The sequence below is a fragment of the Sprattus sprattus genome (genome assembly GCF_963457725.1).
Source record: "Sprattus sprattus genome assembly, chromosome: 1".
Lineage (NCBI taxonomy): Eukaryota > Metazoa > Chordata > Actinopteri > Clupeiformes > Clupeidae > Sprattus > Sprattus sprattus.
This window is the reverse complement of record NC_137920.1, coordinates 14,144,558-14,159,557: the sequence shown is the minus strand read 5'-3', so window position 1 is coordinate 14,159,557 and position 15,000 is coordinate 14,144,558.

Below are 15,000 nucleotides of genomic sequence, written 5' to 3'. Positions count from 1 at the left end.
CCTCCGCTGTCAATAACGGAAACTCTGGAACCTTTTAAGAAATTGGCTTAATCCTTCATGAGACACGGAGCCAATATGATGCCGGTGAGTAGCCGAACACTCTAGCTCTCTTCTATCGCCAACACTCCAATGTGGAATCCCTGTCTGAACAGGTGATGCGTACGTTCGAGAGGTTGAGAGGATTTAATGCATATGTTTATTTACGATCTTCAAATGTGGGTTTGGTGTGGTGTTGTTAAGCAGGGTAGAACGCACGACATACCGTACTGGACTGCATGAGAATGTAAGGGTTAACGAGATGCCACACACACACACACAGAACCACACACACACTCATACACACACGCGGTATCTTAGGTTAGCGCATATCCTTTCTTATAAGGATGCCCCGATGTCCTTGCAATTGAATTACATTGCCTTTGATGCCGTGATGCAGTCACGGGTCTTTTCTAATCAAATAAAACTCATAATCACATCTCCTTCATATCGCTCAAACCTGACAAGGGCAGACGATGTCCAGAGCTGGGTAGTAGGCTATTCAGTATTCCAACCCTAACCACGGCCAGCATCTCTAGGAGCTCATACAGGATAAAGAGGCTTGAACTGGTCTCTGGGTTCGGAATTAAATGGTGCAACAAATGGCAATCCGATTAAACCATTAAATCATATTCCGCGCTTGGACGCGAAAGCGCAGGGTGCCCTTTAAGATTTGTGAGGTGTTCATAAATTTGTTAGAGGGCGATAGATTTACGGTGTTCATCCTCGTGCCTCGTGAAGTAAATTTGTGTTTTGCTGCCCCCCTCTCTCTTTAGCTCTCTCCCTATAGCCTTTACATATTTATTTATTTATTTGACAGCGTTTTGATGAGCGCAGCAGTCAACCTCACCCAATTCAATTGTCCTGAGATGACACGGTCAGACTGATTGGATAATGGGTTTATGCCATGGTGGCGGGTGTAAAAAGAACAGGGAGCCCACGGAATATGCGACATTATGTGACCATGTGGCAGTAATGCCTGTAGACGTTAGTGGGCTATCTTTTATCGTTTGGGACGACCTTATATTCCACAGAACACCCTCGGGGTGTGTCCTTCAATGGAAAGGCATTAATTAAGCCTCGCTTAAATGCACTGATGGCGGGCCATAAATCTGAAATAATAGCGTCGCGACGTGACAGTCCCTCCTGTACCACGAGGAAGGCATTTCCATGGTGACCCCAGTGTTCCCTGACCTTCTTTTGAGTGACAGCTGATAGGCTGACGTGAAATCTGGCCCACACTGTCTGCACGGAAACTCCAATGTTGGCGTAACGTCATCCGTGTTGCCACAACAGTCAAACAGTAGGCTATGGGCTATTGGAACACAGTGAAAAGCGGACGAGGTACGGCATTGTGCTCAGTGGCCTTCAAGGACGTTTTACGGCACGACTGTTGTTATTGATTGTAAACAGTTTAGATGTTCCATCATGTCAAATCCAGTCGATTCTCTGACATAACCCTGTTACGGCCAAACTGATGGGATCTCAGCGCGGCAAGGCATTGTTTGATTTATTTCCGATGCAACAGTTCCTTCTCAACTGATAAATACCTTCATTAACAGACTTGTCTATTCGACTATACACTCAGCCACACACACACACACACACACACACACACACACACACACACACACACACACACACACACACCTTAGGACACACACACGCACACACATGCACACACACAAACATATCACGCCAACATACCAACAAGCTCCAACAGTCTAAAGAAACTGACCCAAACTGCATGTATCTCATTTCTGAATATCTGGTATCCATTCCCTTGATTATTCAGTTCATTATCTGTATGACTTGTGGCGACTTTTCTAACACGGTCTCATATGGTAGCCAGAGTATCTTAGACCACTCATGTGTTCCTCTATATATCTGTGTCTTTTTGAACACGGTCTCAGATGGTTGCCAGAGTGTCTTAGACCACTCATGTGTTCCTCTATATATCTGTGTCTTTTTGAACACGGTCTCAGTTGGTTGCCAGAGTGTCTTAGACCACTCATGTGTTCCTCTATATATCTGTGTCTTTTTGAACACGGTCTCAGTTGGTTGCCAGAGTGTCTTAGACCACTCATGTGTTCCTCTATATATCTGTGTCTTTTCTAACACGGTCTCATATGGTTGCCAGAGTGTCTTAGACCACTCATGTGTTCCTCTATATATCTGTGTCTTTTTGAACACGGTCTCATATGGTTGCCAGAGTGTCTTAGACCACTCATGTGTTCCTCTGTATATGTCTTTTTTTTTTCTTTTTTTTATCAATTTTTTTTTGACACCAATTATGCAGTCAAGACATTCATGCAGTTACGACATGCAAGACAAAAGTATCTCAGAACATTAATTACCTTTATCATTTGGTGTTCATCTGTGTCTTTTTGAACAGGGTCTCAGACCATGCCTTAGACTATTCATGTGTACCTCTATGTACAGTATCTGTGTTTTTTTTTTAACACAGTCTCAGTTGGTTGCCAGGTCTGTGAATCTAAGTCCTCCTAGTAGCTATCTCTGACCCATTAGCACCTCCACGTTCTCCACAGCACAGAGCTGTGACTGTGTGTTCCTTCTCAGGCTGTTTAAATATAAACACATAAACGCAGGGAAGTGGCCTAATGACTAGGAGCTATTGAATGCTGGGAAAAGAATGCCCTCACAGTGAGCGGGGGACGGAGGAGCCGGTTTTGTTCTGCAAGAGGGCGGCATTGTCAGACGCACAATAACCAGAGGCCCAGCAGATGACAGGCCAGGCTGTTTTTAACCCGGGCGGGTACTGTAGACACACACACACACACACACACATTTTAGTGGCAACGTACCGTCACACACACTTTGCCTCTATCTTTCTCTGACACACACACACACATACACACACACACACACACACACACACACATACACACACACACACACACACAGATTTTAGTGGCAACGTACAGTCAGACACACTTTGCCTCTATCTTTCTCTGACACACACACACACACACACACACACACACACACACACACACACACACACACACACACACACACACACACACATTTTAGTGGCAACGTACCGCCACAACCACTTTGCCTCTATTTTTCTCTGACACTCACACACACACACACACACACACACACACACACACACACACACACACACACACACACACACACACACACACTAAAGTCTCTAGTGCCAAAATACCAACAAACAAACTCTCACAAACACACTCTCACACACACACTCTCACACACACACACACACATTTGAGTGCTAACAAACACGTACACTTACACACAGTCACACACATACACACACTCACACACAAACACAATGCTTTTCTATAATTAGTTGGCTGGCTGGTCGGGTGGGTGATAAAATTAGACTCCATCTCAACCCCCCTGGTGTGCTGCCCTCTGCGTTTAATCTTTGGACTCAAACGGGGTTTCACTCTCAAAACGGAGGTCTCACTCTCAAACGGGGTTTGACTCTCAAACGGGGGTCTAACTCTCAAACGGGGTCTCTCTCAAACGGGGTCTTACTCTCAATAACATCCTCATTCTGTTAGTGTCTTTAGACCCGCACCAACTCTGCCAATTCCTCACTAGATTCTGTTCTATTCTGTTCTGTTCTGTGTGTGTGTGTGTGTGTGTGTGTGTGTGTCTGTGTGTGTGTGTGGCTTGTCGTCTGTTCTGGAAAACTCAGGGGTGTGAGGCGTCATAGACTTTCAGCTCTCACGGTTGTTTTTCCGTGGACTTTCACCATTTACAAACAGCAGTTCCTAATTAGAAGTAAATAGACGCCCCGGACCACCCCGGATGCCTTGTTCCTCGTCACCCATGGAGCGTTAAGTAAACGGTGACACGTTCGGTTTGGTACGCCCGACTGTAAAATAAATCACAAGCTTAAGATGTCTCCAATGATGTTTTGTTTTGTTTTGTTTTGTTTTGTTTTGTTTTGTTTTGTTTTGTTTTGTTTTGTTTTGTTTTGTTTTGTGTTGTTTTGTTTTGTTTTGTTTTGTTTTATTTTGTTTTGTGTGACTCTGTTGCCTGCTAAGCAGTAATCAGAGAATTGCATGCCCAGAACAGTGAAGTTGTCAAAAGAAAGAGACATCTAAAACAAAGTCATACACATAAACTATTACTTTTGAAGAGTCTGAAACAGGGCAGATATTTAAAATACAGCAGTTCTCAATTAGAAGTAAACAGACAATCACCACAGACGCCTTTTTCCTCGTCAGCCATGGAGCATTAAGTAAACGTGACACGTTCGATTTGGTACGCCCGACTGTAAAATAAATCAAAAGCTTAAGATGTCTCTGTGTACAGACTGAAGAAGTGATTGGTAGCCATCGCCACGGCAATAAGGATCATTTGATTTAGAGGTTATTTGGAGATCATTCTATGGCTAGTTTTCCTGTGTCTCTGTGCAGTGTGATGGGAACCATAGTGACAGAAACCATAGTGACAGTAAGCCATTTGAGATGAATGGCCTTGTCCAGCGCATTGATTAGATGGTTAGAACATCTCCCTGAGAAAGCAAACAGACAAACAAACAAACAAACAAACGCGCTAGCAAACAAGAAAGCACACACAAAAAGCAGCCAGTCAAGAACTATGGGTGCTGACTGGGCACAAACAGTGCCTTACAGGCAAGGAAGGTACATGGTGTTTCCTCCGTGGGCCACAGATTTAGACAAGGTGGCACCCCCCAAAGCACTAGCAGAAGGGATGAATGAGAGCTCTTCACCTTCATATTGATTCATTTAACTGATGCCTTTATCCACAGCGACTTACAGTATAGTACATATCTGCTTGGTAAACATTATGAAATAGAATAGCACATTTAAATGATGTAAAAAATAACTTGTGGTATAACAGCCTACTGTGGTCTGTAGGCCAAAAACCTTTATACATATACTATAGAGGGTGAGGTGGTGGAACCAAAGACTACTGAGAAAATGTCTTTTTTTATGCATCAAAATATGAATTCAGAAGTTTTATGGTCTAAGTCAGTCATATTGTGCCTCTGCATAAGTGCACACAGAACAACTGGCTCTGGTATGGCCTCTGTCTCTACTGAAAAAAAGTCAGTAAACAAAGTTTGTAGTTTATTCAGTAGTGTATGGTCCAGTCTGTCCCAGTTTGTAGTTTATTCAGTACTGTACTGTATGGTCTACTCTCTCCCAGTTTGTAGTTTATTCAGTACTGTATGGTCTACTCTGTACCAGATAGTAGTTTATTCAGTAGAGTATGGTCTACTCTGTCCCAGTTTGTAGTTTATTCAGTACTGTATGGTCCACTCTGTACCAGATAGTAGTTTATTCAGTACAGTTTGGTCCACTCTGTCCCAGTTTGTAGTTTATTCAGTACTGTATGGTCTACTCTGTCCCAGTTTGTAGTTTATTCAGTACTGTACTGTATGGTCTACTCTGTCCCAGTTTGTAGTTTATTCAGTACCACATTTAGTACTGTATGGTCTACTCTGTCCCAGTTTGTAGTTTATTCAGTACCACATTTAGTACTGTATGGTCTACTCTGTCCCAGTTTGTAGTTTATTCAGTACTGTACTGTATGGTCTACTCTGTCCCAGTTTGTAGTTTATTCAGTACTGTATGGTCTACTCTGTACCAGATAGTAGTTTATTCAGTACTTTATGGTCTACTCTGTCCCAGTTTGTAGTTTATTCAGTACTGTATGGTCTACTCTCTCCCAGTTTGTAGTTTATTCAGTACTGTATGGTCTACTCTCTCCCAGTTTGTAGTTTATTCAGTACTGTATGGTCTACTCTGTCCCAATTTGTAGTTTATTCAGTAGTTTATGGTCCATTCTGTACCAGTTTGTAGTTTATTCTGTACTGTATGGTCTACTCTGTCCCAGTTTGTAGTTTATTCAGTACTGTATGGTCCACTCTGTACCAGTTTGTAGTTTATTCAGTACTTTATGGTCCACTCTGATATGGCCTCTGTCTGCCAGGTGTGAGTCAGACCTACGCTATCTATGCTAGCTACGTTATGCTATGGATCACATTCACTCCCCTTTCAGCTGTGTCTTTTTTGCTGATGAGAAAAAGCCTCATATCTCTAAATCTGGTAAAAAAAAAAACAATGTTGCGCACGGTCCCTTATAAACAAAACAATGCACAAACAAACAAACAAAAACAAACAAACATGTTACTTACAAAGTCCAACACGGTGGTAACTGTTTACAGATTAACCGGTGGGGACTTGAAATCTTCTGCGGTGCACTGGGAGTTAGTAGGCCATGGCGATGGCCCTCGTTGTTCCGTGGGGTCACCGTTGGTTTAACTCCCTGAAAGCGCGTGCGGCCGTGGAACAAGCGCTCTCCCCCCCTGAGCCGCTCCGTGCTGTAAGCTGCTTAATATAAAAAACATCAACGACATCTCAATGTGATAAGGTATTTGAGGACGGCTTGTTTATAGATTCGGCCGCCGCGGATAGGCAACAGCAGACCTGTCAGCTGTGGGTGTTCACGTACATGTGCAAATTGAACCTGTTTTGGTTATTTAATGCACCGACAACGGTTGTTATAGGTGAAATGGACGTGGCGCCCATTTTAGTTCTCGAGACATTAGCAATGTGAAGGATGGCTTATTGTTTCTGCATCTTTAATGTACCACCTGTCGCCTGGGCAAGTACATGGTCATATGTAATTGTAACCGCTTTTTATTTATTTCAAGCCAACAGCGGTTGTTTTAATAGGCCCTAGCGAAATGGACTTTGACAATTTTTGTTCTCGAAGTGCATCAATATTTTATGCCATATCCTAATATACTGCATCACTTTTGTCCTTCGCCGGAGCCTGTCAGTGTAAAGGATGCCACACATTCTTCACCCTACTCCAGAATTTAAAGAATGGATTATGAGAAGCTGCCTGGAACATTAACTGGATGGGGGCTGGGGTGATACATTCTTGTGACTAGCACTAGAATCAGCAGCTGTAGCGGTTTGCAGCTTAAGAGTAATTTAGAGGGCATTCCACATTCGGTGACATCTGTTTAATGTTCTGGTGCTCACAGAATTTTCATCACGACAATGACTCCTGTTTAAGATTCTAGTGTCTTCAGAACATTCTAGATTGAGAGGCGTTCTCTTTGAATGCTTTGGTGTCCTCAGAACATTCTACAGCAGATCGATTTACATTCTCTGTGATAGCCTGAACCTTCTAGATTCTGTGACCTTTATTCTATCAGCTAGCTAGCGCGTGTGAGCAAACTCGTATCAGCTACCTTGTAAAACCTCATGGTCCTCTTTTCAATGGCCATTCCCCAAAAAAGTCCGACCTCGGGGGTTTTCAGAGGCAGACTGAGATCTGTATCTCTCTACCGTTGTTCCTGGAACAGAAACACAACACAGACAAACAACCCGAAATGGAAGTGGTCAGAAAGAGAAGCAAACATTTCTCTGTTGGAGAGTTTAAAGAGGAACTCTCAGTCCCCAGAGATTTTGTCACAGGCCCATCTGTGGGGATAAACACAGAGACACACACACACACACACACACACACCCACACACCCCCCCACACACACACACACACACACACACCCACACACCCACACACCCACACACGCACACACACACACACACACACACACACAAACACCCACACACCCACACACCCACACACGCACACACATACACACACACACACGCACACACACACACACACACACACACACACACACACACACACAGGCGCTGATTGCTGGAACTTCCCCTGTGATGGTATGTGCCAGTTGGCGCTCAGCTCTCAACACCCATGGCCTCACTAGTATGAACATTTCAGTTTTGCGGGCCCCATATATCCATAACTCAGGGGTTTGCTAATTCTGGCTCAGATCTGAAGCCGAGTTAGTTACTGCCTGACTCACACACACACACACACACACACACACACACACACACACGCTCAGATCTGAAGGCGAGTTAGTTACTGCCTGACAGGTTGTCCCTGGAATTCCATACATCATTCCCAGGCTGCCAATGGGATTACACGTCGTCAGCTATAGAAATCCTCTATGGAATTAAAGCCCACGCATATGCTATGTCTGGGCTGCTATATGCAATCCTATGGCATCATTGTCAGAACCTGGCTAAGATTATATTGGATATATATATATATATAGGATGTTTCAGATTATAAATGTAATGCTGTTCCATTTTGAACTCCATGAGAAGATAAAAACTAAAGTCATTCTGTCTGACACACAAGGGAACTATGGCTTTGTGGCATTTTGGCATTGATATATGACTGGCATTGAAATGTCTCATCAAGTGAAGAGGGAGAGAGAGATAAAGAGCGGGAGAGAGAGATAATGAGAGAGGGAGAGAGATAATGAGAGAGGGAAAGAGAGATAAAGATGGGCTGAGACAGTAGCAGCAGTGAGAGTCTTCTTTGGCTGGCTCTCAGGTTTTTTTTTTCCGCAGCAATCTCGAGGCTGCACCGTTTATCTTGATGGCTGCAGCCACGGAAACAGTAACCACGGCAACCGCGGCAAACAGCAAACCCCATGCAGCAGAGCAACCACCTCTTTCGTTTTTTACTCACCCTCTCTCTCTCTCTCTCTGTCTCTCTATCTCTCTCTGGCACTATTCTTTTCTTTTTTTTTTCTTTTCTTCTCTTGCTATCTCTTCTGTCCTCCCTTCGTTATTGCCTTTGCTGCAGTGCTTGACGAGGCGTGCCAAGATTAAGCTGTCTAAAAATGACTGAGTGTAAACATGACTAAGGACTCAAGGAGTCTTAATGAGTCCCATTTCCAAATGAAAGGGCCTCCACATAGAACAGGGAAGGGCTTCCACACAGTGGGATGTTTTCAGGAGAACAGGGAAGATCCTCCACACAGTGGAATGTTTTCAGGAGAACAGGGAAGGGCTTCCACACAGTGGGCTGTTTCAGGAGAACAGGGAAGAGTGTCCACACAGTGGGCTGTTTCAGGAGAACAGGGAAGAGTGTCCACACAGTGGGCTGTTTCAGGAGAACAGGGAAGAGTGTCCACACAGTGGGCTGTTTTCAGGAGAACAGGGAAGAGTGTCCACACAGTGGGCTGTTTCAGGAGAACAGGGAAGAGTGTCCACACAGTGTGATGTTTCAGGAAAACAGGGAAGGGCTTCCACACAGTAGGCTGTTTTCAAGAGAACAGGGAAGAGTGTCCACACAGTGGGCTGTTTTCAGGAGAACAGGGAAGAGTGTCCACACAGTGGGATGTTTAAGGAGAACAGGGAAGAGTGTCCACACAGTGGAATGTTTAAGGAGAACAGGGAAGAGTGTCCACACAGTGGGATGTTTTCAGGAGAACAGGGAAGGGTGTCCACACAGTGGGATGTTTCAGGAGAACAGGGAAGAGTGTCCACACAGTGGGATGTTTTCAAGAGAACAAGGAAGAGTGTCCACACAGTGGGATGCTTCAGGAGAACAGGGAAGGGTGTCCACACAGTGGGATGTTTCAGGAGAACAGGGAAGAGTGTCCACACAGTGGGATGTTTTCAAGAGAACAGGGAAGAGTGTCCACACAGTGGGATGTTTTCAGGAGAACAGGGAAGAGTGTCCACACAGTGGGCTGTTTTCAGGAGAACAGGGAAGGGCCTCCACACAGTAGGCTGTTTTCAGGTGAACAGGGAAGAGTGTCCACACAGTGGGCTGTTTTCAGGAGAACAGGGAAGGGCCTCCACACAGTGGGCTGTTTTCAGGAGAACAGGGAAGAGTGTCCACACAGTGGGCTGTTTCAGGAGAACAGGGAAGAGTGTCCACACAGTGGGCTGTTTCAGGAGAACAGGGAAGGGCTTCCACACAGGGGGCTGTTTCAGGAGAACAGGGAAGAGTGTCCACACAGTGGGATGTTTCAGGAGAACAGGGAAGGGCCTCCACACAGTGGGATGTTTTCAAGAGAACAGGGAAGGGCTTCCACACAGTGGGCTGTTTTCAGGAGAACAGGGAAGGGCTTCCACACAGTGGAATGTTTTCAGGAGAACAGGGAAGAGTGTCCACACAGTGGGCTGTTTCAAGAGAACAGGGAAGAGTGTCCACACAGTGGGATGCTTCAGGAGAACAGGGAAGGGTGTCCACACAGTGGGATGTTTTCAAGAGAACAGGGAAGAGTGTCCACACAGTGGGATGTTTTCAAGAGAACAGGGAAGAGTGTCCACACAGTGGGATGTTTTCAAGAGAACAGGGAAGAGTGTCCACACAGTGGGCTGTTTTCAGGAGAACAGGGAAGGGCCTCCACACAGTAGGCTGTTTTCAGGTGAACAGGGAAGAGTGTCCACACAGTGGGCTGTTTTCAGGAGAACAGGGAAGGGCCTCCACACAGTGGGCTGTTTCAGGAGAACAGGGAAGAGTGTCCACACAGTGGGCTGTTTTCAGGAGAACAGGGAAGGGCCTCCACACAGTGGGCTGTTTTCAGGAGAACAGGGAAGAGTGTCCACACAGTGGGCTGTTTTCAAGAGAACAGGGAAGAGTGTCCACACAGTGGGCTGTTTCAGGAGAACAGGGAAGAGTGTCCACACAGTGGGATGCTTCAGGAGAACAGGGAAGGGTGTCCACACAGTGGGATGTTTTCAAGAGAACAGGGAAGAGTGTCCACACAGTGGGATGTTTTCAAGAGAACAGGGAAGAGTGTCCACACAGTGGGATGCTTCAGGAGAACAGGGAAGGGTGTCCACACAGTGGGATGTTTTCAAGAGAACAGGGAAGAGTGTCCACACAGTGGGATGTTTTCAAGAGAACAGGGAAGAGTGTCCACACAGTGGGATGTTTTCAGGAGAACAGGGAAGAGTGTCCACACAGTGGGATGTTTTCAGGAGAACAGGGAAGGGTGTCCACACAGTGGGATTTTTTCAAGAGAACAGGGAAGAGTGTCCACACAGTGGGCTGTTTTCAGGAGAACAGGGAAGGGCCTCCACACAGTAGGCTGTTTTCAGGTGAACAGGGAAGAGTGTCCACACAGTGGGCTGTTTTCAGGAGAACAGGGAAGGGCCTCCACACAGTGGGCTGTTTTCAAGAGAACAGGGAAGGGCTTCCACACAGTGGAATGTTTTCAGGAGAACAGGGAAGAGTGTCCACACAGTGGGATGTTTTCAAGAGAACAGGGAAGAGTGTCCACACAGTGGGCTGTTTCAGGAGAACAGGGAAGAGTGTCCACACAGTGGGATGCTTCAGGAGAACAGGGAAGGGTGTCCACACAGTGGGATGTTTTCAAGAGAACAGGGAAGAGTGTCCACACAGTGGGATGTTTTCAAGAGAACAGGGAAGAGTGTCCACACAGTGGGATGCTTCAGGAGAACAGGGAAGGGTGTCCACACAGTGGGATGTTTTCAAGAGAACAGGGAAGAGTGTCCACACAGTGGGATGTTTTCAAGAGAACAGGGAAGAGTGTCCACACAGTGGGATGTTTTCAGGAGAACAGGGAAGAGTGTCCACACAGTGGGATGTTTTCAGGAGAACAGGGAAGGGTGTCCACACAGTGGGATGTTTTCAAGAGAACAGGGAAGAGTGTCCACACAGTGGGATGTTTTCAAGAGAACAGGGAAGAGTGTCCACACAGTGGGATGTTTTCAGGAGAACAGGGAAGAGTGTCCACACAGTGGGCTGTTTTCAGGAGAACAGGGAAGGGCCTCCACACAGTAGGCTGTTTTCAGGTGAACAGGGAAGAGTGTCCACACAGTGGGCTGTTTTCAGGAGAACAGGGAAGGGCCTCCACACAGTGGGCTGTTTTCAAGAGAACAGGGAAGGGCTTCCACACAGTGGAATGTTTTCAGGAGAACAGGGAAGAGTGTCCACACAGTGGGCTGTTTCAAGAGAACAGGGAAGAGTGTCCACACAGTGGGATGCTTCAGGAGAACAGGGAAGGGTGTCCACACAGTGGGATGCTTCAGGAGAACAGGGAAGAGTGTCCACACAGTGGGATGCTTCAGGAGAACAGGGAAGAGTGTCCACACAGTGGGATGTTTTCAAGAGAACAGGGAAGAGTGTCCACACAGTGGGATGTTTTCAAGAGAACAGGGAAGAGTGTCCACACAGTGGGATGTTTTCAAGAGAACAGGGAAGAGTGTCCACACAGTGGGATGTTTTCAAGAGAACAGGGAAGAGTGTCCACACAGTGGGCTGTTTTCAAGAGAACAGGGAAGAGTGTCCACACAGTGGGCTGTTTCAGGAGAACAGGGAAGAGTGTCCACACAGTGGGCTGTTTTCAAGAGAACAGGGAAGAGTGTCCACACAGTGGGATGTTTCAGGAGAACAGGGAAGAGTGTTCACACAGTGGAATGTTTCAGGAGAACAGGGAAGAGTGTTCACACAGTGGGATGTTTTCAGGAGAACAGGGAAGATCTGCCACATAGGGGGCTGTTTCAAGAGAACAGGGAATGTTATTTTTATAACTACTACTATCAAATCAAATCAAATAAAACTCTATTTCGCATTTCTTACCTGGAGGTAACACAATGCCCTTCATAGAAGGAAAAGGTGTGTGTGTGTGGGGGGGGGGGTGTTACAAGAGACACACACTTGTAAAGAGAGACACACCTGTAAAGAGACACTATAGAGATACTATCAGTATTATTACTATGAGTAGCTGTCCCAGTAAAAGTGATAACACTACTGTAGTAGTATTGATTATGTTATTATTATCATTATTTTTATTATTATTATTATGAGCAGCAGTCCCAGCTATAGTGGTAACACTAGTAGTATTGACAATCCCCAAAGAAAAGCCTTCTTCTTCATTGTCTGCTACTGGCACTGAAGTATAAGCAATAAAGCAATATAATGATTGATTATTGATAAGTGGTGGTCGGATGCGAGCTACATGAAAATCCGCCTGAATTAGTCTTCTTCCTGGGGACGAGTCTGAGCTTCGAGGGCTATGACTGAAAAGGACACCCAGACGGTAAAACTCACACTTTAGATTTCCTGCCTCCGTAACTACATCATTAAGAACAGTGTGTTACACTTTAGATTTCCTACCTCCGTAACTACAACATTTAGTACAGTCACAGTTTTTTATACTTTAGATGTCCTACCTGTGTAACTACACCATAACGTACAGTGTGTTACACTTTAGATTTCCTGCCTTCGTAACTACATCATTAAGAACAGTGAGTTACACTTTATGTTTCTTACCTCTGTGTGAAGGACCGAGGCGACCACCCCACGTTTTTGGGATGTGGCAAATTAACTGGGTGTTGAAGTTAGGAAGAAGGGTGCAGGAGAGGGTGGCTTTTCTATACAACAATATTCTCTTTTATTTAAAAGGGGGACTCTCTGGTATCGACCCCACACATAAAGTAAACAAGCATAAGTCACAAGCTGTACACAATACTAGCCACATTCTTGGCACATAATTGGCACATACTAGGCACAAAAACTGCAACATTGTACAGTGTGTTACACTTTATATTTCCTACCTGTGTAACTACACCGTAAAGTTCAGTGAGTTATACCAAGTAACAAAGATTGACAGTGGTTTGATACTTTGTAATAAAATGTGATACACTGTTCATACAATGTGACACTTATTTAATTGAATTAAATTAAATGATGGTCTGTATCATGGTCATATTATGTTAGGAACAGTGGACAGTTTGGTGCAAAGCTCCAGTTCAAAGGGCTAATTGTGACAAAGGGTCATAAAGTCATAAAGGGTATACACACCCTATTAATATATGCCTAGTTATATACAGTATATGCTTTATTCTTATTCACATACATACATATAACTTATATATATATATATATATATGCTTTTTACCTATATACAAACATGCATACATGCATATAGCCTTTATACGTATACACATGCATTATACCTATATACATACAATTATATAGCCTTTATATACACATCCTATATACCTATACATACATACAGTACATATAGCCTTCTATATGAAGTGGGTATAAAGGCTCTGTTTTACCCATCTATTACACACCCAGCCCCAAGGACCACACCCTATCTCTCCCGACACATGCAAATCAGTGAAATTCAAATATTATGCTCAGATCGCACGACATGTACTGTAACGCCTGAAGGAGCCGTCACACACCAACAATGTACCAAATCTGCGTGATTTATAGTGACTTCATGCTCTTTATATTATCTCTTGATAAAATAGTGTAATAGTGTAAAGTGTAATATGATAGATTTAATGTTTAGGTTAGTCGTGTTTAAGAATCACCCTGCTGTTGAGGAAGTGGGCTGGCGTGGCAAGGTACTGGAGTAGAAACACTACTGTTGCCCTCTGTCCCAGCTGTCAATCAGTCACACACACACACACACACACACACACACACACACACACACACACACACACACACACACACACACACACACACACACACACACACACACACACGCGCGCGCGCGCACACGCACACACACACGCACACGCCCTCTGTCCCAGCTGTCAATCAGTCACACCACCCACACACAGACACACAGACACACACACACACACACACACACGCTTGCAGAAATGTGTTTTCTGTCAGGAGCAGGCAAGAGCTACTTATGTTCAGTGAAAGGTCACGCTAGGGTCAAAAGGTTGCCTGTGTATGTGTGTGTGTGTGTGTGTGTGTGTGTGTGTGTGTGTGTGTGTGTGTGTGTGTGTGTGTGTGTGTGTGTGTGTGTGTGTGTGTGTGTGTGTGTGTGTGTGTGTGGCTGTGTGTGTGAGAGTCATGTCCTGTAGCAGGTGAAGCATGTGCAGAACTGCTCGTGTCACTTGAGGCTGTAACCATATGGCCACTGGTGCATTGTGTCTCTCCCTCCCTAATCCTGCTGCGGTTGCCGTGGACACACGCTAACCTGCTAACACACCACACCCGCTAAGACATTAGCACACGGCAGGCTCTCTATCTTATTACTGCTGCTGACTTGGACACATGCTAACCTGCAAACACACGCTAGGACATTAGCACACGGCAGCCTACCCATCAGATTACTGCTGCCTCTGTGCACGCATT